This window comes from Sturnira hondurensis, unplaced genomic scaffold (assembly GCF_014824575.4).
Source record: "Sturnira hondurensis isolate 20B ecotype Veracruz unplaced genomic scaffold, ASM1482457v3 Scaffold0008916, whole genome shotgun sequence".
Classification (NCBI taxonomy): domain Eukaryota; kingdom Metazoa; phylum Chordata; class Mammalia; order Chiroptera; family Phyllostomidae; genus Sturnira; species Sturnira hondurensis.
This window is the reverse complement of record NW_028081547.1, coordinates 205,925-216,759: the sequence shown is the minus strand read 5'-3', so window position 1 is coordinate 216,759 and position 10,835 is coordinate 205,925. Positions and strand designations below refer to the sequence as shown.

The 10,835-nt window shown below is 43.2% G+C and overlaps 1 pseudogene; it reads right to left on the bottom strand.

Moving 5' to 3' along the window:
* Positions 1–1,761: 1,761 nt before the first annotated feature.
* On the bottom strand, positions 1,762–4,655 carry LOC118993847 (serine/threonine-protein phosphatase PP1-gamma catalytic subunit-like; annotated as a pseudogene).
* Between the last annotated feature and the right edge of the window lie 6,180 nt (positions 4,656–10,835).

Sequence of the window (10,835 nt, the reverse complement as noted above, 5' to 3'; positions counted from 1 at the left end):
GGCTGGGAGAGCAAGAACAGCTCTGAGTGAGCTCTGAACTTTTGTTTTGAAGATTCCTGTGTAGAATATGGTGCAGTGGGTATAAACTGGAGCAGGAGAAGTAGAGAATGGACTGCAGGTGGAAAGGAGGTGCCTGGGCTATAGAAAGCAGGTGGGGACTGACCTTTACCCCAAATATGACAGAGGGCTGTTGTTGGGGTCCTCCCTCTCTGAAAAAGGCAAGTGACACCACAGACTTTCTGTTGGAAAGATGAACCTGTGGAGAATTAAATATCCTTTACCTGAAGTTTCTGTGCAGTCCCGTGTGCTGGGACCCAGGCATCCCTCTCCCCACCACACACATATATGCTTCAAGTGAACCCAGCTGTGCACAGACCCTTTCTTAGCACACAGCTGGGGTTGCCACCTCAGACAGCCACACAAGCCTTTGGCCTCCTGCTGAGGCCCCCACAACAAGCAGGATTATTCCTGGCATAGCCCCTACTGTTGAAGACATCCCTCATTCACACACTCCACCCCAATGAGTTATTTGAACTTTTGATACCCTCCACTTGCAGGGCCACCCCAGTGATGTCACTGGCTGATGTCACCAGCTGTAGAGAACAAGAGCATACTTCAGTTTCTCTACCTTACTGCACCTGGCCTAGTGCTCAGGTATGCACTCTATCCCCCAACACTGTTGGAGTACAGTGGGGCTGGTGGGAAGCCCTAAGGTGCTGACAGGGAATTGAAATTCTGAAATTCTGAAGTCATCCAGCTCAGGCTGCAGGTGGAAGCTTTGAGCAAGCCTCAGGAACAGCTTGTTCCTGCTGTTGGGAGGTCAAGGACAAAGCCCAACCTCCTCCTAGAACACGATGGGTCCTAGAAGGTGGACCTGCCAAATGTTCATGGTACTTCTGTTCCCTCGAAGGCCCCATGGCCACTGGCACACTCTAGCCTCTGACATTGAGAGGCACCAACAGGAAGAAAGGTGATCTGGTAATCTTTCATTTTCTGATTCCTCCAATACCAGGTGGCCATAGGTGGCAGCACCCTCAACCAAATGCCCAACTTCTGTCAATCCTCAGGGCAATGCCCTATCCCATCACACTTCAAGAGGTCAGGGTTCTGTTCTTTCTGGTCTCTAGCCTCTGTCTCACCTGTATAAATGACTCTCTACTATCAGATGCCCCTTTACAGTGTGCTGTGGTCTTGAGTGGCTTAATTGTCATTTTAAGTATATGGTAGTTGAAAGTATGTCTTAATTAAATATACATTATGCCACTAATGATGGCAAGGTTGAAATTACTCCTAATGTTGATAGCTATAAAAACCAGTTTGTACATGAAAAGACAATGAAAGAAATAAACAACCTCTTTTAAAACACATTTGTAAGTTAAAAAAAATTTCAGAGTGGTTTATATCAATAATATGCATCTTATGACAATAACATGTATAGACTGAGCACCCGATGGCTCTCTTTATATCCTAAAGAAAAGAAGCATTTACATTATTCATGGGTTGTACTAAATTTTAAGAAGGGTCAATTGTATCCTTTCCTCTTAGGATAAACTATTCTGGGATGCACAGCTTTAACACCATCATTAAAGTTGTTTGCAAATGAATGAAGAGTTAAAAAACAAAGCATTTGAGGGGTGGGAGTTATAACCAGCAAATGCCATTCATTAAGTGAATGGAAGAGATGGCTCCACAAACACACTATTCGAGCAAGCTGACTAATACACATTGCAATTTTAAAACTGAGAAGTTATATACTATCTGTTATAAGTCCCAACAAGGCAGCATCAAAATGGCATCTAATTCTTTGCTTGCTTTGATCATACCCCTTGGAGATGTTATGGGCCTTGTGGCATATGGCTTCTTTTTCTCTGCAGGTTTTAAATAGGAAAAGAACACATTAATATTTTGTCCACACTAATCATGGCACCTACATCGTCAAACTTTCCACAATTGGGTGCAGAAAACATAATGACTAACTGCTTCTTTGCAAAACACTTCATATCCATCTTCAATTTCCTGATGAGCTCTACATATAAGATTGGTATTGTTACAGAACAGAGGTACAAGGTGGGGGGACAATATTTGGCCCACCCATGGATGCCAAAAACTGTTATAGAACAACAGGCCCCCTGCCCAAGGACAGTATTACTAATACCGTCTGGCCCACCTACGGGGCTAGATTGTCCAACACCAATTGGAAAGACATCTCTCAATGCCAGAGATTTGTGAAAAGGAAAGGAAAGGTTTATTTAAAGCTATACAGACTTAAAGTAGTGACCTAATGTCTTCATTAAAATATCAAAGTCCTTTTTGGATACTCACAGATGCCCACAGTGCTTCTTTATCCCCCCTGCCCTAATCTGGGGTACCATAACTCAGGAAAAGAAGCACACATCCATGTTTCAGGCTGCTGGCACCGTCCAGTGGGTCTCTGTCCAGGCAGGATCTCTAATTACTCCAGAGCCATGTGGCACCTTCTCATGGTCTACTGGCAAAGAATTTTTTCACCCTTCTTCCAGGCAAAGTCTCTTCTTTCCTTCACCAGAGCTGTGGAGAGGGTAGGGTCGCCACTCTGGAAAAACTGCACGGTTCTTTCCTTCACATGGCTGCTGGGGTCCCCACTCTGCCAGAAGCGCATGGCTTTCTTTCTGCACTGCCACAGCCGTGTGGTTCCCTTTCCTTCTCACATGGCTGTGGGGGTCCCCAGTCTGGCAAAGCTGTGTGGTACTCCCCCAATGGTTGCCGAGTCTCAGTTTAAATGCCCGCACCAGTCCTCTGCAGCCCCATTTCTGCCTCCTCTTACAATCGGCTATACTTGCCAGGACTCCTGTATTATTCCAAGTTTACTGGGCTGCCATCCTGAGTCTGGAGAGACGTGGCCCCATGGCGTGGAGCCAATCATCTCCAAGCTCTCATGCAGGCACTGTAACTCAGGGGACCTGCCCCCAGTTATGTCTTGGGTGGAAGTCACTTCCATCCCCCTGGCTCAGAGCATGGCCACAGCTATTTAACATATCTATGAAACCAGTTAAATGTTATAGATAGTTAAATGACCATTCTAGAGGTTATCTGCGAAACTCTAGATGCAAAACAGCTCTCAATGGCCCCTCTCCATTTGTCCCTTCCCCCAACTGACACCTGTGGGAGGTAATAAGGGGTGAGGACATCTTATTTGTCTTTCTAATATTTCCTGGACACCCTGAGTTCTGGACCCCATTCCAAATCCTATTTTGGGCCCCCCTCTTGGCTGCGCCCTGTTACAATATCATGCTTATAGAGAAATTTTGCAACCACTTGTGCACTGTCAAGGACACTCCTCTGTCATTTTCACCCCAGCTTAAGATATTTTTATTAGGGTCAGACAACAAAAGATCACAGAGAAAACCTTGATATTGTATATCAGTTGGTCACATAATTCACCAATCTGCTCCACTGATTGAAGATCTGGTGATAAACCCCCATGACAACAAAATATTTTCTTATCCATGATGGCTACTGTCAGTAAACAGTTAAAACAGTCTGTGAAAGTTTTCCAGAGTTTAATGTTATATCTTCTTTTATGTTCATCATAAAACCCATAAATTCTGTTGATGCTGGCAGAGTTTTTGGTTTTCTCTGAGAAGAGAAAAATTCTCAAGATATTTGATTTTATAAGCCAATAAGAAGCAGTCTCCAATGACTGATTCCCCCATCCACATAGTCCCAAGAAATTGTTGCTTTCTGGTGTAAAACCATTTTACTCAAAAAGTCAAAATGAATCATAGTATCACCACATATTTTGCATCGCTGTTCAAATTCGAGTACGACAGGCTGTCTGAGCCTTCTCCTGTAACTGGACACTCTCACTTCCTGAATACCTTGACCATCTTTATTCTCCAGGAATGCTGTACTTCCAACTGGTGAGAAATCTACTGTTTTCCTGATTAGTAGCCTTAATACCTCACAAAAGCCATCATCAGGCTGATGTAGTAAATACACATCTTTAGGTATAATTAATAACCTTGTTAGCTTAATTCACAATTAATATCAAGGTATTTGTTTCATTGTGTTTGTATTTAGTTGTTGGGGTCTTGGTGCCATGAGTGTGCAATAACCACTGACAGCCCAGCTCATGTAAGACCCCTCAGGGGCTCAGCTCAGTCCTGTGAACTCTAATGGTCATACTGTAGGTTCTGACCCCAGCACCCACCTGGGACCTTCTGGAGATTGTGGCTGCAATGTCTCCTTGGCTAAACAAGGTGGAAAAAAAATGGCCCCAGTGTCTGGGAAATCTCAAACCATGGGTGGTGTCCCTTGCATGCTACCCTTCCAGAAGCATCTGGGAAAGATACTGAAGATGGTTTCCAACTAAAGATGCTGAGATGTCACAGCCTCCCCATTTTTCCTCAGCTTTCCCCTCACAGTCCACCACATTATGGCCTGCTTTCTCAGCTTCCTAAGAACTGGGACTAAGCCCTGTGTGCTTTTTTCCTTCTCTGAGGCTGGCAGCAGCAATGGTGGCTCAAGGTCAGTCAAGAGTTGCAGGAGAGAAGCCTGTCAAAGGCAGGCCTCATGAATGGACTTCCATCTGACTGTAATTGGAATTAATATTGAGGCTTCACTTCCAGGAACTCCTCCAGCAGACAAATCTGGGCCACAGAGGTCTTGGCTGCCATGCTCCAAAAGCCAGCCATAAATCTCTTCCAAAAATGATGATGCGCAAGCTAATTGCTCTGGAAGCATACAACAACACATTCTGTCTCCTCCCAGTCTCTGTCTACTCCCTGGGAATGGGTCCAGGAATAGGTACAAGGGAGTTGGCAAAGTCACAGTGAAGGAAAACATTTTAATCCACTTAATTATGAGCCTCTCAGAAAACAGAGCTCTGTTTCTTGTTAAACTGGTCCGGGGAAATGAAAAGTGACACTTCCCTACCGCTAATTTTTCCTTGGCTGAGGAAGCTTAGAGTTGGAAGTGTTGGGTGTGGGTAGCACTAGGCTGTGTGCATCCAGGAGCAGGACCCTAGAAGGGTATAGTCTGTCCATGAGCTTGCTTTCTCTTTCTCTCTCAGTCTCTCTCTCTCTCTCTCTTTCTCTCTCTGTCTCTTTCTCTTTCACTCACGCACACACAGAGGCAGTCAGCATTATCACCTTTTTGTTTCCTCCAAAATGCAGGAGGTTTTGTGTGGAAGTACCCTTTGGTACTGTGTTAATCTTTTGTATTCTTTCTTCCTTAATCTAAGCCTGTGCTTGATTGCAAGATAGCCACAGATGTAAATGTTCAAATAACAATCATAAACTTTTAAATAATAATCAGTAAATATTTATTTTTTTTATTTATTTATCTTCAGAGAGGAAGGAGAGAGGGAGAGAAATAACAATGTATGGTTGCCTTTCATGTGTCCCCTGCTGGGAGTTGGCCTGCAGGGAACCAGCCTGCAACCCAGGCATGTGCCCTGGCTGGGAATTGAACCGAAATCCTCTGGTTCGCAGGCCCGCGCTCAATCCACTGAGCTACACCAGCCAGGGCATAATCAGTAAATATTTAAATGATAAGCATAAGCCCTTTACTAGATTATCTTTATCTACCAGTTCCTCCATCTATCCATAACATATGTGTCAACAAGCCCATATAGGTAGCATTGTTAATTACCAAAGATGGAGACAGAGCCCCTGTCATCAGGAGCTTCTATTTCCCAGGGAAGATCACCAAGAAAAGGCAAATATCTACAACATTGGGAATGGTACACATACAAATACTGATACACACACAAATGAAATGGTTCTCTAACCTATACTTAACTGCGGGATACCCAGTGGCTCAGAGGGAACAGACCTTATTTTGCTCCATTTCCACCCATGATATAGACAAACCTGAGGGCACGGAAGGGGTGTGGGCCTTGTTTGGGTTCAGAAAACACTAGTAGAAGAACCCAGATCTCCAACTTCTCCCCCAGGATGTTTTCCCCAAACCACACTGCTTCATTTTAATGATTAATTATTGGCTTCCTGGCTACCATAGACTCTGGGCAGCCAAGCTGTACTAGCACGTGAGGCATGTGCTGTGGGAATATAAGGACTTTATGTCTCAGTATAAGGAGCAGCTAGTTGAGGCCAGTGAGGTAAATACACATGGCCTGGCTGTGTAGAAGCTGAACCAAAAGCCAGGCCATGGTCCCACCCTACTCTTCCAGAGCTGGGCCCATCTGTTCTAGGCAGTCAGGATTTGGAGATGGAACTAATCCATACATGGAGTGTTGCAGCTGGTTCTCCCCAGGAAAGTCAAGGACCCTGGTCTTTGGTCAAAGCTGCATCAGGGAGGGGTAAATGTACTCAAGGCAGAGTCCTTCGCTCCTCTGCATCAGTCAGCCTACTGCTGAGAAGCCTGGCCTCATCATAAGTTTGGACATGTTTCCAGAGCAGAGGCCCAGGTCAGCTTAGGGCCTGCTCCCAACCAGCCAGCAGATAGCACCCAGCCAGCTCTGAGTGAGCACACATCCATTTATTTGTTTTGCTTATTGGGTCTGGGCCAGATAATGATGACCCTGTCCCATGAACCAGTTCAACACATAAACATATCAGTCAATTTCAGAGAGCGATGTGTGCTGTGAATAAAACAGGGAAGGGGAATGAGAGTAACAGGGAAGGCAAAATAGATGGGGAACATCATGCAATTGTAGTTAGTTGATGAGGAGGCCACTCTGTCAAGGCATCCAACAAGGAAAAGCCAGCCAGCCATGCAAACAATGGTCTAGGGCAGGGTTGTCAGACCCATTTTCACCAGGGGCCACATGAGCCTCGTGGTTTGCCTTCAAAGGGCCGAATGTAATTTCAACTCCTTAACAGTTAAGGAGTAGTTACATTTATACAGTCCTAAAATTATTTTGGCCCTTTGAAAGCAACTGCTAGGCTGATGTGGCCCTTGGTCAAAATGAGTTTGACACCCCTGATCTACAGTGAGGAAACAGCAAAGAAAATGCCCTGAGGCAGGACTGGGTTTGGAATGTTCCAGAAGAGAAGCAGCAGACAGGCACCAGGGAGCCAAGTAAACCAGGAAAGCATAAAGGCTAACAAAACCAATGGCTGGATCCACAAGATTTGGGGCTTGGGTTTTTTTCTAAGTGCAGGATAGAGTTTGGAATAAGAAGTGATCTGGCTGATGCTTTCAGAAGAGTCAGTCTGAGGGGCCCTGGCTGCCAGCATGAGGAGATGAGACTTTTCTCTAAAAACCCTGCTTTTGGAGAAAAAGAAGTTTTTCAGCAGGGACTGGAGAATTGTCCTCTCTCCTTTGGCCCCTTGGCTTGTCCAAGTGCAAATCTATGCAGACCTCATACGTGGCAGCTGTGGGAATGAAAGTGGAAAAACTGGCATTTGTGCTGCCTGTCGCCTACAAGACTCAATAAACAGAGACAGGGATTGAATTGTTATCGGTGCTTTATTCAGATGGCCAGGGATTTGAGAAGATGGTGGATTTGTGCCCTAACAGACAGTCTTATATTCCTTTCAAGCCAGCCTTTTTTATAAGGGGGCAAAAGTGTAGGTAAAAGAAGTGTAGGTAAAGGGGTGGGGTGAAAAGATGGTGACAAAGTAGGTGAGAGCTGGATGCATTTGCTCATGCACACAACTGGGTCACTCAGCTGATCTTCTGAAGGACAAAGTGAACAGCCAACAGAATCTTAGCTGATATGAAGTTTGGAAGCCGAAGTGTGCAGAGGACACTTCAAAACAGGCAATAAGGAGGTTTTATAGACAGGCAGGGAAAGTGCCCGGGCATGGCACCAGAAACCATGGAGCCAGGGGTACAACATCAGAAAAGAGCAAGGTAGCAGCCTAGGAGCTCCATGCCCTCCCAGGGTGGGGAAATCACATACCTGCTCCAGGAAAGACTTGAATGCAAAAAGTAGCCATGCAGGGGAGGGGGAGGTTAAAGAGGCAACACACACATACACATGTGGCAAGCTGGGAGAGTGCGAAAGAGTGAGGGGGATCTGGCAGCACCTGGGGCTAGGAGAGGATGTGGGCCACAATGAGCCATGACTGAGACAGACTCTTGGTCTGTAAGAGAGTTGGAGTGTGTGGAAAGCTGGACAGTGGCTGGGCACAGCAGTGGTGCCCACAGAGACATTTTTCAAAAGAGGAACTGAAGTTCACTTGGAAAGGACCTGTGCAGCCCAGCCAACAACAAAGGAGGATTGTAGGCATGATTTGCCCCCAATGTGCACCTCACAGATTGATCAAAGGGGTACAAAGTGAAGTGGATTATTGGCACTAGCCAGGCACAACCTCAAAGAGTGGAGGGTGCTGGCCACAGGGTGCTGGGAGGGCAGTGGGCTGGAAACCAGGCAACTGTGATTATTTTATCCCAGACTGAGTTCCCTTCCTTGGCAGAAAAAACAAAAAAAGGGAAACTGAGCCCAACTTCTCACCACCTTCAGGAGCCTGGAAAATCTGAAAAATCAGCCTGGCTGGCTTAAACCAGCTGGAGGCTTTAAAAAAAAAAATTAGAGTAAGACAGTAGACCTGGAGCTGAGAGAAAACTTGAGACAGATCCAGAAAAAAATTAGAAGGTGAACACCAATAGCTGAGATAAAGTTCACCTTGCTATTCATCAGAACTGGCAAGATTTTTTAATTTCTCTTTCTCCTTTTCTTTATTTAGGGTTTTAAATTTTTCTGTTTTTCCTCATGTATATTACATTTTGATTTTACTTCTTTCACTTCATTCATTTTCCAAATACACACTACTCTTGGTCTTTTACCTCTTTATTCTTTTTTTTAAAGATTTTATTTATTTATCTTAGAGGGGAAGAGAAGGAGAGTGAGAGAGAAATATCAATGTATGGTTGCCTCTCATGCATCCTCTGCTGGGAACCGGGAACTGGCCTGCAACCCAGGCATGTGCCCTGACTGGGAATCAAACCGTGATCATGTGGTTCGCAGGCCCGTGCTCAATCTACTGAGCTACACCAGCCAGGGCTCTTTATTCTTTTTTATTTCAGATCACATATTTTCCAATCATGTATTATTATTCCAAATTCCACACAGCACCCATCCCTGGTCTTAATCCATTTTGCCATCTTGCTGAGATTTATTATTGTTTTTGTAAACTTTATTTTCCCTCACACTACACCATGTTCCTATCCCTTACTTTCACTATTTCTCCTCCATCTAAACTCACATAAGTGCTCTTCTTTCTTAAGTCAGCTGACATTCATTTTCCTCTCTTATAAGAGTCTTATTTCATTTTGATCTTTATACAAATTGCCTAGTTGGGCAAAATACCATGGTTATTATTGTACTCCTCCAATGGAACTCCTATTTGTTCACTATTTATTTGTACTTTAAATCTCATAGCATGTCCTCCACTGTCTTACTTCATTTCAACTTTAAATGAGTGTGTGAGAGAGAGGAACACAAGTACAAAGGGGAAAATGGCAATATTATTTATTGTCACATACTTATTGCATGTGTCAATAATAACCTTAAATGTAAAAGGATTATGGTCCAATCAAAGGACATAGGGTAGTTGAATGGATAAGAAAATGTGACCTGCCTATATGCTATCTAGAAGAACACACCTCAGAACCAAAGACTTAAAGTGAAGGGTTCATAAAAATATTCAAAGCAAAGTCACAGAAAGAAAAGCCAGGGTAGCAATAGTTATATCAGACAAAATAGATTTCAAAACCAAGGCCATAAAAAGAGACAGAGAAGGACACTTCATAATATTCAAGGGAAGAATCCATCACAAACACATAAACATTGTAAACATGTATACACCCAACACAGGAACACTCAAACACATGAGGAAAATCTTGGAAGACTTCGAGAAAGATGCACACAACGACACACTCATAGTAGGGGATTTTTAACACCCCACTGTTACAGATGGACAGATCTTCCAAACAAAGAATAAACAAGGATATGGTGGCACTGAATGACACCCTAGATTGAATGGATGTAACTGATAGATACAGAACTTTTCACTTCAAAGAAGCAAAATACACATTGTTTTCAAATGCACATGGAATAGTCTCAAAGAAAGACTATATGATAGTACACAAAACATCCTCAACAATTCAAGAAAATTGAAATAATATCAAGCATTTCCACAGATTACAATGGCTTGAAACTTAAAACCAACCTCAAGGAAAAAAAAAAACAAAAATACTTAAAAAACATGGAGACTGAATAACATATTATTAAACAATGAATGGGTAAACAACGAGATCAAGGAAAAAATCAAAGTTTATAAAAATGGATGCACAACAGCCCCAAATCTATGGAACGTAGTAAAGGCAGAAAGGTTCACAACAATATAGGCCTACCTAAAAAAGAGAAAAAAATTCAAACAAACAGCCTAACCCTACATCTGTAAAAACTGTAGTAAAAACAAAGCCCAGAGTGAGTAGAAGAAATAATCAAGAAATTACAACTGATACCACAGAAACAATAACTATATGACAAGAAATTGGATAACCTGAGTGAAATGAGCTAATTTCTAGACATATGATCTTCCCAAACTGAATTGAGAAGAGGCAGAAAGCCTAAATAGACCAATAACAGCTAGTGAAATTGAAGCATTAATAAAAAAACTCCTTGTACACAAAAGCCCTTGACTGGACTGCTTCACAGGTGGATTTTACTAAACACTTAAGGAAGATATAACCTCTATCCTGCTCAAACTATTCAAAAAAAAAGAAAAAAGAAAAATTCAAGAAGAGGGAAGGCTCTGAAATTTTGTTTATGTGTCCAGCGTTATCCTAACCTCAAAAAACAGGTAAAGACACAACAAAGACAGAAAACTACAGGTCAGTTTTGCTAATGAACATAGACACTAAAATCCTCAATAAAATAT